Source organism: Chiloscyllium plagiosum, unplaced genomic scaffold (genome assembly GCF_037043375.1).
Source record: "Chiloscyllium plagiosum isolate Xiang-an unplaced genomic scaffold, Cpla_swu_hap1 HiC_scaffold_35, whole genome shotgun sequence".
In the NCBI taxonomy this organism is placed as follows: domain Eukaryota; kingdom Metazoa; phylum Chordata; class Chondrichthyes; order Orectolobiformes; family Hemiscylliidae; genus Chiloscyllium; species Chiloscyllium plagiosum.
Genome location: NW_028270173.1, coordinates 59335473 through 59353198, shown reverse-complemented (window position 1 = coordinate 59353198; position 17726 = coordinate 59335473). Strand labels below are relative to the sequence as shown.

Here is a 17726-nt window from a genome sequence, read left to right as displayed (position 1 = left end):
GGAGCAACAAGAATACAAGGTACTGGGCCAATGGTAAGATTCTTGGTAGTCCAGATGAGCAGAGAGATCTCGGTGTCCATGTACATAGATCCCTAAAAGTTGCCACCCAGGTTGATAGGGTTGTAAAGAAGGCATATAGTGTGTTAGCTTTTATTGGTAGAAGGATCGGGTTTCGGAGCCATGAAGTCATGTTGCAGCTGTACAAAACTGGTACAAGCTGGTTCTTTACTCAGAGAATAGTAGGGTTGTGGAATGCACTGCCTGCAAAACTAGTAGACTCGCCAACTTTAAGGGCATTTAAATGATCATTGGATAAACATATGGATGAAAATGGAATAGTGTGGGTGAGATGGGCTTCAGACTGATTTCACAGATCAGTGCAACATAGAGTGCCAAAGGGCCTGTACTGCACTGTAATGTTCTATGTTCTATATTCCCAAATTTGGTGGTTAGTGATTGAGGAGAAAGTGAGGTCTGCAGATGCTGGAGATCAGAGCTGAAAATGTGTTGCTGGAAAAGCGCAGCAGTTCAGGCAGCATCCAGGGAACAGGAGAATCGACGTTTCGGGCATAAGCCCTTCTTCAGGAAGGGCTTATGCCCGAAACGTCGATTCTCCTGTTCCCTGGTTAGTGATTGAGATGTGTTCACAAAAGGCTGTAGATTTTTTTTAATCGCACAACAGAAGTTTATTACACAACAGAAGAAATAACAAACACAATTCAAGCTACCCAAATACAGAAGATAGTTGGCATGATTTGGAACATCCAGCAAGCAAAGTTTCAACCTGTTTTCCGACACTATGCGTTAGAGACAGTCAGGTCTGGAGAATTATATCTGCATATCAACTCTTCAAGGTTCTACTTATCTGATTCTTGACAGTTTCTTTCTTGTGGATGTGGAAACAATTCAGTGGGTCCTTTTCAAATTCATTCAGAGGATGTGAGCATTGCTGGTAACTCCAGCATTTATTGCCCATCCCTAGGTGCTCTCAAAAGATGGTGGTGAGCTGCCTTCTTGAACGGGTACAATCCATGTGCTGTAGGTAGAACCACAATGCTGTTAGGGAGGGGGTTCCAGGAATTTGACCCACAGACAAAAAGGAACGATGATATAAGCATCTTTCCATTAGCAAAATGAGGAGTCTGAAGACCCTTGCTGTCTGACATAATGCTGGATTTAGACACTGTTTCAGAAGGACACTAATTTTTTTTAGGCACAACCATTCACAGAATTAACTAACATCATTTGGATCTGTGATGACTCAAATTCCAATGTACGCAGTTTTCACAAAGACCACATCTCAAATAACGTGTGCAGTTTTGATCTCCTTATTTCAGGACTGAGGGGGTCTCTGGAACAATACCTGGAATGAGCAGTTTGACATTAGAGGACAGATTGGACAGACTGAGTTTCATTCCAGTGAGTTTAGAAGATTGAGGGTTGGTTGATTGAAGTGGATATGATTCCGAACAATCTTGACAAAGTGAACATGGAAAGGATGCTTCCACATGTTAGAGAGTCACTTTTTAAAAGTTTGGGGTATCCTTTATAGGATAGAAATAAGAAGAATGCTTTCCTCTCAGAGATTTGTACGACTCGAGCTCATAAGTTGGTAGAGACATGGTCATTAAATATTTTAAGGTGGAAGTGCAGATAGATTCTAGTTCAGAAAAATCAAAGGTTATCAGGGATAAGTGGGAAATTTGAAACACAAACTGATCAGCTAGGATCTTCTTGAAAAGCAGAGCATTTTTGAGGGTCTGAATTGTCTACATTTACTTCTAATTTGTATGTTTAAAATCAAATGTATCTCATCAGCTGTCTGCTTCTCTGTTTACAGAGATATCTGTGGTTGTGACAATTTATCTGGTCATTCACTTTCACAATGTAAATTTGAAGTGACTATGTTGACATTCCAGTCTGAAGCTACCACATCAATTGACTTGTGTTGATTAGTTACACTCTGTTCAACTCTTAACGAAAGCAAAAATTAGCTTTACCAAAATTAGCTCTGGCTTTGTCATTTCACTTTGAGCCTGTCAATTACTGCTATTCCTACCTCTAGCCTCTTGTTGTTTCGCTATTGGAAGATGAGTCTGGGTGCAATCTGACACTAGTTGCTGCACTGGACAACTTTCGATGTCTTCAGTGGGTGATGTTTGAATCTGGGTGATGTTTTGAAAATTCCTTTGGCAGGATCAAATAAAACAGGGGAGGCCATTGAGCTTGCTCTACCATTCAACATGATCATGGCTAGTTTTGGATTCAATTCTAGTTTTGATACTTCTGTCACCCTTCCAAATCCCCCAGATCCAATGGTCCCTTGAGAGACCAAATATCTGTCTATCCAGCTTTAATAACAATACTCACAATGTGGAGGATCCACAATGCTCTGGGATGGAGCACTTCAAAGATTCACAACCCTTCATATAAAACAATTTCTCCTCATCTCAATCCTAAATGATTAGTACCCTATCCTGAGACTGTGCCTCTATGATCTAGATTCCCTGACCAATTGAAACAATTTCGCAGTGTCCACGATTCAAGCCCCTTCACAATCGTGTTTGTTTCAATTAGATCGTCTCTCGTTCTGCTGAACTCCCCCTCCCACCCCGCCAAGGATATGCAAGTCCTGGGCCTCCTCCATTGCCACACCCTAATCACTGGAGGAAGAACACCTTGAGACCTCTAACCACACGGCATCAATGTGGATTTCACCTGTTTCCTCATTTCCCCTCCCCCCACCTTATCCCAGTTCCAACTTTCCAACTCGGCAGTGCCCTCATGACCTGTCCTACCTGTCCATCTTCCTTCCCACCTATCTACTCCACCCTCCTCTCCACCTATCACCATTACCCCACCTCCATCTACCTATCGCATTCTCAGCTTCCAGACCCACCCCCTCCCATTTATCTCTTCACCCGCTCGGCTCACATGCCTCATTCCTGATGAAGGGCCCTTGCCCGAAACGTCGATTCTCCTGCTCTTCGGATACTGCCTGACCTGCAGTGCTTTTCCACCACCACACTCTCGACTCCAGTCAATATCAATCCCATATTACTCAGCCTCTCATCACAGGACATCCATTATCCCAGGTCCAATCCCAGAACCGTCCCTACACTACCTCCAATGGAATCACATCCTTTCTTGAAAGTGGAGATCAACAGCAGACAATCCTCCAGATGTGGTCTTAGCAAAATCCTGTACATTTGCATGATTTCTTTATTCCCATTCTCCAATCCTCTTGCACTAATGACCACCTTGTTATTTAGCTTCCTAATTGCTTGCTGTACCTGCACACTAACATCTGTGAGTAGGAGTACTGAAATTCTCTTTGAACACCAACACCTGTAAGTTTCTCATCTTTTCAAAAATACTCTGTCTTTCATTGCTATAACTAAGGTTAATATCTTCACACGTCTGACATTACACCCTATTTACCATCTTTTTGTTGACTCAATTAACCTGTTCATATATCTTAATAGCCCTTCTATATCCTCCCCACAGCTTCACTTTCCATCCAGCATTGTATCATTAGCAAACCTAGACAATTACTTTTTGTTGATTTATCTAAGTCATCACTATAGTTTGTCCATAGCGGAGTTTCCAGCATTGATTCTTGTATTATTCCTCTGCCTCAGAATTTGAAAATGTTCTGCTTATGCCCACTTTCTGTTTCCTGTTTGATAACCCATTCCCCACGAGCACCACCTTCTCAAGGGTTTCCTAGGATGAGCAATAAATGTTGACCCAGCCTGTGATCTCCATATTAAAAAGTAATTCCCTGACCATGGTAATACATTGCCCCAACTGTCTTTCATTCAGCCTCAGACTTTCCATTTGACTGGGGATACTGTGGAGATCTTGTGTGATGTTGCATTTCCCAATCATTCATGAACTGTCTGAATTTTTCACTCGTGAATTGAGATCACTGTCACTGGTCACACGTCAGGAATGTTACAATGTTTGAAGTGTGCTTTCAGACACCCAGTCTGAATAGTTGTTGATGGGATAGTGAAGAAGGCGTTTGGTATGCTTTCTTTTATTGGTCAGAGTATTGAGTACAAGAGTTGGGAGGTCATGTTGCGGCTGTACAGGACATTGGTTAGGCCACTGATAGAGTATTGCTTGCAATTATAGTCTCCTTCCTATCTGAAAGATGACGTGAAACTTGAAAGGGTTCAGAAAAGATTTACAAGGATGTTGCCAGGGTTGGAGGATTTGAGTGACAGGGAGAGGCTGAACAGGCTGGGGCTGTTTTCCCTGGAGCGTCGGAGGCTGAGGGGTGACCTTACAGAGGTTTACAAATTAATGAGGGGCATGGATAGGATAAATAGACAAAGTCTTTTCCCTGGAATTGGAGAGTCCAGAACTAGAGGGCATAGGTTTAGGGTGAGAGGGGAAAGATATAAAAGAGACCTAAGGGGCAACATTTTCATGCAGAGGGTGGTACGTGTATGGAATGAGCTGCCAGAGGATGTGGTGGAGGCTGGTATAATTGCAACATTTAAAAGGCATTTGGATGGATATATGAATAGGAAGGGTTTAGAGGGATATGGGCCAGGTGCTGGCAGATGGGACTAGATTGGGTTGGGATATCTGGTCGGCATGGACGGGTTGGACCGAAGGGTCTGTTTCCGTGCTGACTCTATGACTGTGACGAGATAATCAGTTCCAGTGAGAGTGAAGGGCTGTACTCCAAGCTTCATCCATGGGCAGTGTGGGATGTCAGGAGTCATGAGCACCTCTTTATCTTCTTTGGCTTGATGTTCGTTACAAACACTGCACTGGCCAATGTGATCCTTCATCCTATTGCTCAAATTTGACCAGTGCAGCATTTCTCTTACCTTCCTCAGACTAGGCTCAATTCTTTGATGGCTCGTGTGGGATGTGTTTCAGGATCTCCTTTCGCATCTCTTTATGAATAATGACCAGCTCCCTTTGCACAAGATTCCATCTTGAGCAATCACTTCATCTCTGTTTGTCCAATACTCTCTTAATGTAACAAGGGTGCCTTCGAATAGTTGCAGGCTACCCTTTCATCACAACTTTCTATAATATTGGCAGAGTTGCATCTTGTTGTGGAGTTTGATCTGAGGAAGGTACTTTTTTGTCAGATTCAATGTCTCTGCTAGATTGTTGGCATCCAGAGCATATCATGCTGTTGCTTCCTGTTGAATATGGAAGATTTCACAGTCTACACCAGCATCAACTTCCTTTAGAAAAAATGCAGCTCTCAACGGCATGTCATTTGTGTACATCTGCTTGTACTTCACTTCCAAGTGATATCTCTTAAATGAAGTAACACTGGTTGCAATCACTTTGAAACAGATAGAAGTGATTTGAGAAAGATGCTTATCACCATTTTCTCTCTCCCAAAAAGGTGCTGGTTGAAGTTGTCACAAGCAAAGATAATATCCAGTCTCTCTTTCTCAATCTGTGTAGTGTTGTTCAGTTTGTGTAAACACTCTGGATACAAACACAACGGGTTGTCCTCACTGCCTGGGGGTTACTCCAAGTCCTGTTTCACTGACATCACACTGCAGGGTGACTCCATTGTTACATCATAATCCCTCAGCACTGGTGATGTCATCACTAGTTGTTTGATGGGAGTGAAAGCTGCTTCTTGTTCTGTGTCCCAGTCCCACTGAACATCCTGCACAGTGAGACTGGGTACAGGTAAACACTCTGAGGACACCTTAGCAAGAACATGACTAGATTGCTCCTGTGTGGGTTCACTGATGTAACAGGAGGTCCAAGAATCATATTAAAGTTTATTAGAGAATTCACCCTGAGAGGTTTCTCTCATTTATAACTGTTCATGGGCCAGGAGATATGGTGACAGTGTGAAAGACTCATCCCCGAATGTTTTCTGTCTGGTGTGAATACGCTGGTAGTTCAGGAGATCTCTTAAGCTCTCAGGAGGGTTAAAGATGTTATAAAAGGTTTACTATAAACTTCATACTTGAAGGCTAATCCCCTGTGTGGAGTCTCCAATGTAGTAGGAGGTTAGATGACCTTGAGAATGATTTGTCACACATCTCACACTTGAATGGTTTCTCCCCAGTGTGAATGCGTTGGTGTGTACAGAGTTGAGAAGATGTCGAGAATGATTTGTCACAGCCTTCACATGTAAATGGTTTCTCCCCTGTGTGAAAACGACGGTGGATGCGAAGTGCTGATGACTGCGAGAATGATTTGTCACATGTCTCACAGGCAAATGGTTTCTCCCCCGTGTGAATGCGTTGGTGCTTGCGCAGAGTTGATGAATCGTAGAATGATTTGTTACACACCTCACATAGAAATGGTTTCTGCCCTGTATGAATGCGTCGGTGCCCATAGAGGTGTGATGATTCTGAGAATGATTTATCACAAATGTCACATATGAATGGTTTCTCCCCAGTGTGAATCCGTTGATGTCTGCGTAGATTCGATAAGTCTGAGAATGCTTTGTCACACACCTTGCATGTGAATGGTTTTTCCCCTGTGTGAATGCGTTGGTGTGTGCGTAGGTTTGATGAGTCTGAGAATGATTTGTTACAGATCTCACACATGAATGGTTTCTGCCCTGTGTGAATTCTCTGGTGCCTCAGGAGATGGGAGGAGTGAGTGAAAGCCTTCTCACAAACCTCACACCTGAAGGGTTTGTCCCCAGTGTGAATCATCTGATGTGTCAGGAGCCTTGTGGAGGTCATGAAAGATTTATCACAAATCTCACATTTGAATGGTTTCTCTTCCATGTAGCTGTCTGTGTGTTAATCGTGTGTCTAAAAGATATATCTTAGCCAAGGAACCTGTGGGGCCCTCCTCACTCACCTCATAATTGAATAGGCCTTCACCTGTAGGAATGAGTCAGTGGTTCATGAGACGCGATGAATGATTGAAGCTCTCACCACACTTCGAGCCAGTCATACCGATCGCCCACAGGCAAACCTTCAGAAAGGCTGGTTCTGATCGAAGGCTGCCCACCACTGACCAGTTTTAGATCTGATGATAAATCAAAGTTTCCCTGACCTGACCAATTTCCAGATGATGGTTTCACTGCCCAACCTTCTCTGTGTTGAGCAATGCTGTGAAAGAACTGGATGTCTTTCCACAGTTGTGCAGTTGTTCACTGGGCGATGGTCAGAATCTATCTGGCGTGTCTATCCACTCTGTATTCTCTGGTGTAGTACAGTGCAATCCTTCTGTAAAACAGGAAAAGGAAACATGATTTCCTCCAACTCCCTCTCCTCCTTTGCTGAAGAGGCTGACTCCTCAGACAGAGACTGTTCCACAGTGAGTGCCAGTCTGTTATTCTCGTATGTGGGGAATCAGATACAAATATGTTCTTTTTCCTCACTTGACTGTCACACATCCTCTGTTTCCAGCAGAGTCACTGGATAGTGATCAGAGGCAGACAATGTGGCTACTTTCAAAAAGTCCTAAATACTCTCCTTAAAGAAGGGGTGTCTGCAGTAATTGCTTGATCAGATCCACATTGTTGTGATTGGAATGAGCTCAGCCAGATGGACCCCATGGAATATGAGTTCCCTGATTAGCGCTGTTGACCCGGATCAATCAGGAAGCCTTGGTTGACAGATATTAACGGGTATGTTGGAGGTTCTGCTCACTCTGGAAGCCAGGTCTGTGCTAGCTGGGTCAGTGTCATGTACTATTAACATGTAAGTAAAAGGTGACTTAGTGACAGGAGTTATTTCAATGATGAGAGAAAAATACACCCCTGAAGTTATTCACTCGCAACAGTTGTCTTTGAATTGGAGTAAACATTTCTGTCATCATATCGTTACTTGGGAAGCTTGAATTGTTCGATCCTACTGTTGAAGACCTGGCCCAGTATGTGGAAAGAATGTATTATTCTTTATGGAAAACGACACTGGAGCAGACGAAAACCAACGAGTAATTCTCCTGACATCGTGTGGACCTGCAGTTTTTTAGTTATTGGGAACCTAATCTTCCCAGAGACACCAAATGATAAAACCTTTCAAGAGTTGACAGATTTAGTTAAGGAATATTACGACTCCCAAACCTCCTCTAATTCTGAGACATGACTGGTTTTATTCAACATGTGGGCGGCACGGTGGCACAGTGGGCGGCACGGTGGCACAGTGGTTAGCACCGCTGCCTCACAGCGCCAGAGACCCGGGTTCAATTCCCGCCTCAGGCGACTGACTGTGTGGAGTTTGCACGTTCTCCCCGTGTCTGCGTGGGTTTCCTCTGGGTGCTCCGGTTTCCTCCCACAGTCCAAAGATGTGCAGGGTCAGGTGAATTGGCCATACTAAATTGCCCATAGTGTTAGGTAAGGGGTAAATGTAGGGGTATGGGTGGGTTTCGCTTCGGCGGGTTGGTGTGGACTTGTTGGGCCGAAGGGCCTGTTTCCACACTGTAATCTAATCTAAATCTAAAGTTTAAGAACCAAGGGAATCTGTATCAGGATGTTTGATAAGGTTAGGATGACTGGCAGAGGCACCTGATTTTGATTTAACCGTAAGTGAGATGCTGAGAGATCTTTGTTATGTGGAATTGATGATATAACCAGGCAAACGTGCCTCCTAGCTTAAGTCTAACTGGACTTCAAACAGACATTACAACTGCCTTTGTCATGCGGCAAGTGGAGCTTATGAGTTACAGGGTATGCCGATGGACTGAGCTTGGCAAACACCATTTGACTGAAGGCAATTACATAGCCTCACTCAGGTCATTTCCTGAACAGAAGGTCCCTAGGTCAGTCCACAGCAAAACCACAAAACAAAGCTTGTCTTTGGTCAAATGATTAAAATTTTCTCGAGGGTCTAGGCTGGCAGGGCATTGTAGTTGCTGCCAGTATATGGACTTGAGATTGCAAAAGAGTCCCACTAGACCTGAACTGAGTAAAAGAATTCATAGCCAGTTTCCAGGAGAGTGCACACCCTGGAAAGTCCATCCATAGCTGGTTTGGAATAGTCAAACTGCTTAGCAACATCCAAATCAGAACCAATCAAAATAAAAGTCTGGATAAATGGTCACCCAATTCTAATGGAAGTCGGGGCTGTATCAGTGATTACAGAACCAATCATTTACCAACATTTGCTCTGGACTGCAGTCCTTAAGTTTGCATAAGGCCTTGATCAGGCTGAGAACCTACAGTGGGGAACCCGTACAAATTAACTACAAGTTCAGTTCTGGCCTCTAATGAAAAGCTGTTAGTTCAATTACCACTGATTATAGTAAAAGGCTCGGGCTCAAGCTTGATGGGGTGAAATTGTTTGAGAAAGATTCAACTTGATTGGCTCAACATTCTTTGACTAGAAAAATGGCTACCTGAGTGAAGTCCTAATTAAATATCTGGACATTTTTCAGGGAGGTCTAGGGACTGTCTAAGGGCCAAGAAGCAATTCCACTATTCTGCAAGGCCTGCCCAATGCCATTTGTCTTCCTTAAAAGTAGAGGCAGAAATCAGGAAGCTGGTAAAGTAATCATGAAACTAGTCCAGTTGGGGAAGGCAGCACCGGTCTTACTGACTGTGAAGCCCAATAGGTCGGTTCATCTTTATGGGAATTTCAAACAAATGGTGAACTATTTTTCACAGCTGGATAAATACCCAATCCTTTGCATAGAAGACTTATATGCAAAACTGGCAGGGGGCTCTGTCCTTCACAAAGCTGAACATGACACATACATACCTGCAATTGCAATTTGTTGTGAATTCCTAGAGGTATGTTACAATTAATACCCATAAGGGTTCGTACCAATATACATGAGTCCCTTTTGGGGTATCATCAGCCTGTGCCATTTTCCAGAGGATGATGGTGAACATTTTACAAGGTTTACCTCAGGCCACTATTCATCTGGATGACATGCTAATAACTGGGAAGACAAATAAAGAGCATTTAGGGGATTTGGACATAGTGCTTAAACATTTCTCCAAGATGGGGGTACATCTTAGGAAGGAAACATTTATGTTCCAGGCACCTCAAGTGACCAACTTGGGCTACAGAGTTGACAAGATCGGGTTACACTCGCTGTAAGATAAAGGGAGGATGATCAAGGATGTCCCGGCCCCTGGAGCTTACGTCTTTCCTTGGGTAGGTGAATTATTTCTGAAAATTCACACATAACCTGGCCTCCATCCTGGCTATTGAAAAAGCCTTGGAAGTGGTTTTGAAACCAAGATGTGACCTTCACGGAAGCGAAGAAGCAGCTATTGTTGTCTGAGGTGTTGGCACACTACAAACCCAAATGAGATGTGGCACTGCCAGTGCAATGCCTCCCCATATGGTATCAGAGTATTATTGGAGAAAATCACTGGAGATGCTGGAATCTGAGCTGAAAACAAAAAATGCTGGAGATTTCAGTGGGTCAGGCAGCATCCATGGAGAGAAAGCAAGCTAACATTTGAAGTCTAGATGACTCTTCATCAAAGTTGAAGTGAAGTATGGAGGGGGCAGCAATGAGGTGGGGGGGGGGGGAGCTGGGGGAGAAAGGATGTTGATAGTTTAGATTAAGTGACTGGAATGCAAGAATGGCAGAACAATGGTGTAAAAACAATGACTGCAGATGCTGGAAACCAGATTCTGGATTAGTGGTGCTGGAAGAGCACAGCAATTCAGGCAGCATCCGAGGACAGGCAAAATCGACGTTTCGGGCAAAAGCCCTTCATCAGGAATAAAGGCAGAGAGCCTGAAGTGTGGAGAGATAAGCAAGAGGAGGGTGGGGGTGGAGAGAAAGTAACATGGAGTACAATGGGTGAGTGGGGGAGGGGATGAAGGTGATAGGTCAGGGAGGAGAGGGTGGACTGGATAGGTGGAAAAGGAGATAGGCAGGTAGGACAAGTCCGGACAAGTCATGGGGACAGTGCTGAGCTGGAAGTTTGGAACTAGGATGAGGTGGGGGAAGGGGAAATGAGGAAACTGTTGAAGTCCACATTGATGCCCTGGGGTTGAAGTGTTCCGAGGCGGAAGATGAGGTGTTCTTCCTCCAGGCGTCTGGTGGTGAGGGAGCGGCGGTGGAGGAGGCCCAGGACCTCCATGTCCTCGGCAGAGTTGGAGGGGGAGTTGAAATGTTGGGCGGTGTGGTTGATTGGTGCGGGTGTCCTGGAGATGTTCTCTAAAGCGCTCTGCTAGGAGGTGCCCAGTCTCCCCAATGTAGAGGAGACCGCATTGGGAGCAATGGATACAATAAATGATATTGGTGGATGTGCAGGTAAAACCTTGATGGATATGGAAGGCTCCTTTAGGGCCTTGGATAGAGGTGAGGGAGGAGGTGTGGGCACAGGTTTTACAGTTCCTGCGGTGGCAGGGGAAAGTGCCAGGATGGGAGGGTGGGTTGTAGGGGGGGGTGTGGACCTGACCAGATAGTCACGGAGGGAACGGTCTTTGTGGAAGGCGGAAAGGGTGGGGAGGGAAATATATTCCTGGTGGTGGGGTCTGTTTGGAGGTGGTGGAAATGTCGGCGGATGATTTGGTTTATGCGAAGGGGCGTTCTGTCCTTGTTACGGTTGGAGGGGTGGGGTCTGAGGGCACCGACTCCCACAGCTACCTGGATTACACCTCTTCCCACCCTACCTCTTGCAAAAATGCCATCCCATATTCCCAATTGCTCCGCCTCCACCGGATCTGCTCCCAGGAGGACCAGTTCCACCACAGAACACACCAGATGGCCTCCTTCTTTAGAGACCGCAATTTCCCTTCCCACGTGGTTAAAGATGCCCTCCAACGCATCTCGTCCACATCCCACACCTCCGCCCTCAGACCCCACCCCTCCATTGGGACAGTGAGTAAATTTGAGGAGGAGTTAGATAGATTTTTAATTGGTAAAAGGTTGAAGGGATGTGGAGAGAAGACAGGAACATGAGGGTGAGGAGCATATCAATCATGTTCGAATGGTGGAGCAGACTCATGGGCCGAATGGTCTAATTCTGCTCCTATATCTTATGAACTTATGATAGAGAATGCATTAAGTAAAGCTAAAACAAAAAGAACTGTTGCCTCACTGATGGTCGACCTCAGCCTTGAATATGCATAACAGCCCAGTCTCGAAGGCTCTCTGCCATAAAGAATTTCACAGAATAACACCCTCTTCAAGAAGAAGAAATGCCTCCTCGTCTTTGTCTTAAATTGCCAACCCCTTACTCTGAGTTTCTGCCCTCTGGTAGGAGACTCTCTCACAAGGGGAAACAACCTCTGCCATGAAAGATCATTAAGAATCATATATGTTTCAATCAGGTCGCCTCTCATTCATCTAAAGGCCAATAAGTACAGAACCAACCTACGCAACATCTTGTCATAAGAAAATCCCTCTAGACTTCAGATCGACCAAATTAACCATCTCTGGACTGCCTCCAATGCAGATAAGGAGACCAAAACTGTTTACAGTAGTCCAAGTATGGTCTGACCACTGACTTGAATTTTTCAGCTAGACTTCCCCATAGTCTGTTCCCCTTAAATTAAAGGTGAATATTTTCTATTACCTGTTGAACATGGTTGCTACTTTTTTGTGATTACCATAACATCATAAGAAACAGGAATAGGAGTTGGCCATTCAGCCCCTCAAACTAGCTCTGCCATAGGATCATGACTAATCCAACACTCCTCACATCTATTTTGTTGCCTTTTCTCCATAACCCTTGATTCCCTGCCTGATTAAGAATTTATCTATCTCCACCTTAATTTTACTCTGCCCCCACAGTTCTCTGTGGCAAGGAGTTCCAATGACTCCCAACCCTCTAAGAGAAGAAATTCCTCCCGAACTTAGTCTTAAATTCTGAGCCGATGCCCCCGATTCTAGATTGTGACTGTCCTATTAGGGAACCATCCTCTCAACATTTACCCTGTCACGCCCCTTAAGAATCCTCTATGTTTATTGAGATGACCTCTCATTCTTTTAAATGCCGATGAGTCCTAACCTTTGCTCATAAGACCAGACCAGGCAATTCATTCTGGTGAAAGTCTTTGAATTGTCTGAATGAAAGAATAGATTTTCCTCAATAAGAGGTCCACTCATTAACTCTGAGCTGGAGTTCCTCAAAGCAACTAACATTTTTAACAGATGTGGTCTCTATGAACCACAACGAGGTCCACATCATGCAAGTACAATACATCTCTACTTTATTGACTTAGTTCTTCATTTTTAAAATTTCCACTGGTCTTTTAGTTATTAACCTGTAATTTCTTTTTCTAACGTACCTTGATTCTGAAAATAACTTATAATAAATAATTAAATTAGCAGGCTCCTACCAATCAATGAACTTAAGGTTTTCCTGTGATGTCATTCTTTATTTTGTCCTGTGCCCCAATGCAGGGCTTCAATAATCCTGCTAACAGACCTTACAAACTAGAAACCAAAAACAAATCAATAAGCACCTTTGTCCCTCTGCACTAAGTTCCCACACTACTCTAAAATCCTAGAAATATACACACACTTGGGCTGTGCCAGAAACCTGATGTATTCTCTTCTTCCAGATCATGCAAAGTTTACTGGTCAAAATTTGATGATAGCTGCCATGGTCATCAATTCTAAGGTGAGTTTTACATTCCTGATTAGAACCTCCAAATCCCTCTATGCTGTAACTTTTTGTTCCTTAAATATTTAGTAATATTGGAATGCTATTAGTGTTTACCACTGTGACAACTGATTTTTTTCAACTCCTCTTCAATTTCCTGGTTCTCTGTTATTATTTCCAAGCCTCTTTCTCTAAAGGGTCTTTGTTCACTTTGGTTTCTCACTTCCTTTTTATATATTTATGGAAACTCTTGCTGTATGTCTTGATACTACATGAAAGTTTAGCCTGAAAGTTTATTCTTTCTGTCTTTTTTTTGTATATCCCCTTCCGATAATCCTCAGAGTCACAGATTCATAGAGTTGTACAGCATGGAAACAGACCCTTTGGTCCAACTCGTCCATACTGACCAGATATCCTAATCTAATCTCGTCCCATTTGCCAGCACTTGGCCCATATCCCTCTGAACATTTCCTGTTCATATACCCATCCAGACGCTTTACCAGCCTTCACTTCTTCCTCGGGGAGAAAGTGAGGTCTGCAGATGCTGGAGATCAGAGCTGGAAATGTGCCGCTGGAAAAGCGCAGCAGGCCAGGCAGCATCCAGGGAACAGGAGAATCGACGTTTCGGGCATCCTGAAGAAGGGCTTATGCCCGAAACGTCGATTCTCCTGTTCCCTGGATGCTGCCTGGCCTGCTGCGCTTTTCCAGCAACACATTTCCGGCTTCACTTCTTCCTCACTGAGATATATCTTTGCTGTGAACTGTTTTCTTAAACATCTGCTGTTGTTTATGATAAACAACCACTACAAATCCAATAATGAAGAATATTAGAGAGGTCTGGACAATAAGTTGATGATCTTGAGCTACTGAAATCTGTAAAATCTCTTTTACCAAGTGAGGAGGGCTGCCCCACAGACTGGTCAAAAGGCAGTGATACCCACTGAATGGTATCAATGTGGTAATATCCCAGACTCCTCTGTAACCATCCCCTGGAACATCCCATCACACTTTAATGAATGTACTAGAGGGGTACATGCAGGCTAAACACCACAATAACAGAGCAAAACAACCTCACATCCAACAGATCATAACAAAGCTCTGTCTCCTGTAAGATCTTATTCAGAACTATGGACAACCACTCAAGTAACAGGAGAAGGCAGCTTCATAAACACCTCCATTCACACCATGTTGGAACCCAGCACAATGGAGCGATTATGGAAGAATTCCCTCCAATCTCCCGCCTGGTGAAAAGGCTTAACTTAGGAATGTGTTATGAATGAGAAGTTTGTAAAGTTGATATATTTAAAATCATTACTAAATTTTAAATAAAACAGAATAGCTTGAAAGGCAGGTGGAGGGGGTTGGTTGTATAATTCTTCCTGGCAACAGACAAGGTGGATTGGTTACCAAGGAAACAGGTTGGGCAAGATACAAAGTTATCACACTGAAAACAAGAAGCAGCCAGTGCTGACTGGACAGACTTTCTGTCTCAGAGATTACGGACAGAGTAAGAGAGAGAGAGAGAGAGAGATGGTCCAAGAGAGAGACCAAGGACTGTAGCCAATATGGTCAGCAGAGAGGAGAGACTATCTTTTCCGTGGGCTGCCAGACAGAATGTGGGAGGGAAGATGGTCTCTGTTGAAAAGACACATGCTGTGACAACTTAAAAACTCCAGAGGATTCATCCTGCATGGCCAGTGTGAAAAAAAATCACTGGACAGAACCTCAGTGTTTGCAGCCACTTCAGAACCTTTCTGAAAATCTCATAGTTATGATTCAGTGAAACAGGGAGAAACAAATCTGCTGGAAGCTGAGGTTGGACTGATTCCTGTAAACAGTGTGACACTATGTTAAGTTAATTGGGGGAGTATCTTTCTGTAATATATTAGTTCTCTTTTATCTATTGTTTAGTCAATGTTTCTATGAGTTGAGGATTGTGGAGATCTAAAGTCTGCAATATGGTCAAGAGGTTAGTGCCTCACATGCCTTATGCTTGCTCACTAGAACTTCAAATCTCTACTACAAATTATAAGTCACCACAGAGATCACAATAATACCTCAACAAGCACCACTGAAAAACAGATGATCTGGTCATGATCATATTTTTAGGAACTTGCTACGCACACGTTGGCTACCATGTTCCCTACATTACCATTTCATATTGGGACAACTGGCGGCAGTGAAATTTTTTTTATTTTTGAGGAGCTTACAGAAATAGGACAGTGAAAGATCTTGGTAGGGACGCAAAAAGACAGGAAATATTCAGTTTCCAATACACAGACAGAACTGACCATTCACAGTCTACATGATGAGAACAGCTCCCGACACATACCGAACTCAACACCAGGAAATCAGTAAGAATCCTCAGACCCTCTGCACCTCCCAGATAATGACATCCCACCTTCCCATATTCAGGAATGAGCCAGCAACAAATCTCAGCCTGGAAATCAGAGGGAAATGCTTCCAATAAACACACTCAATATCCAACACACAGCTCCAGTCACACAGTTCAGCACAAAGCACCGAGTAAACAGCTCTCTCAGCTGGATCTTCTCACACAGCATAAGGGACATTTCCACCCCTGACTGCCCACAGGATAGTCAGACTGCCTGAAGATTGGTGTGGATATTATGGGATACAATTTGTATAAAAGCTGCTCCTTCCCTCCCCTTCACTGTTTTGATCACACAGCACTGTCCTTTGATGTGAAGGGCAGTGTTTGTCACTGGCCACCCGGGTGTTTTCCTGTCTTCCTGGTGGTGGAAACTGAATAAAGATTCGTGCACTTTGTGTCTTTCACAGTGTCTTACACCTGCACACACACACCATGGGTGCTAAAAAAAAAAAGAAGAAGAAAAAAAAAAAAAAAAAAAAAAAAAAAAAAAAAAAAAAAAAAAGAAAAAAAAAAAAAAAAAGAAAAGAAAAAAACAAAAAAAAAAAAAAAAAAAAAAAAAAATAAAAGCTGCTCCTTCACTCACCATCTCCTCACTTGGTTTTCAGTCCCTATAGGAAGTGAACCAGCTCTGGAAGAGGAAGAGGAGACAATGTGCAGAGTGGGTGGGCTCTCTGATTGACGTCTCTCACAGTCAATCCAAATATTTCTGGAGCAGCATGAGTTTCCCGAAATTTGGGAAACTGACCGGGGAAGTGGAGGTGACTTTGAGCAGCAGATCAGATGGGGATTTAAACTTGTCACTGTCCCATCTGAATAAAACCTCACTTATTGCAGCTGCTGTCTCAGTTCCCCTGGTAAATGTTTACAGAGATTTCCAGTGTGGGAATAGCATTCTTCATCAGCGGGGGCTTCCAAACTAACAACATCAGTGTGGGATGTGTATCCTCGGATGTGTGTGCCAGCAGATCAGAAAAGGAAGACCCACAGCATCCAAGGCGGTGAGATCACCACATGCAGAGGAGAGAGGGACGTAGAAGGGAGGGATGCAGAGGGAGAAACAGAAAAAAATGATGAGGGAGGGATATTATCGAGGGGAAACCATTGAAGTGTCAGGTTTGTGCCCACAACTTCCAATTGTCATCAAATCTCCACACACAAGGGAGACGTCATTTGTGTTTGAGGTGTGTAACAAAGCCTTCTTGCATTTATTGAACCTCCATACATACCAGCACTGTCACACAGGAGTCCAGGCTTTTGGGAAAGGTCAAGACCCTCAGGTAAGATTTTGAAAGAAGCATTAAAAGGCATTTCAGTGGATGTGTCTCTGGGCATGGCAGCTGAATTGCTATGGTGTTGAATTCACTGTCCAGGAATTCAGAGTTAAAATCTAATCGCTGATTCACTCATCCAAGGCTGCATGTCATACACTGATCTTAAAAATGTGTTGCTGGAAGAGCGCAGCAGGTCAGGCAGCATCAAAGGAGAAGGAGAATCGACGTTTCGGGCATAAGCCCTTCTTCATACACTGATGTCAGTTTGAAAGCCACTGAGGATTCTTACATTAGAAATCACTGTCAAATATTTACCATGGGAACTGACACAACTGCAATAAGTGAGATTTTATTTACGTGGGACAATGACAAGTTTAAATCCTTACTTGATCTGTTGCAGTGGTTTTCCCACCATTATTCCATGTGATGTGTGAAATTGCTACTGTCCTGAAATCTTTATTTACATACGATTATATCACAGGTCACATTAATATGGCAAGGCACAGTGTACAGAACATTATTTATTCAAATTCAATTTTCATAGTTTTGCCAGTTCCTCCACTTTCATAAATTACCACAA

The 17726-nt window shown here is 43.6% G+C and overlaps 1 pseudogene across 1 annotated transcript in view; it reads right to left on the bottom strand.

Annotated features, from left to right (window-relative positions):
- Nucleotides 1-658: 658 nt before the first annotated feature.
- The window catches only part of LOC122541632 (uncharacterized), a 28841-nt pseudogene continuing 11773 nt past the window's right edge, over nucleotides 659-17726 (bottom strand). The window contains exons 3-4 of the transcript XR_015752931.1: nucleotides 4848-6731; nucleotides 659-1036 (exon numbers count right to left, since the gene is read on the bottom strand). The product of XR_015752931.1 is annotated as an uncharacterized LOC122541632 (transcript). The remainder of the gene's footprint in view (nucleotides 1037-4847; nucleotides 6732-17726) is intronic.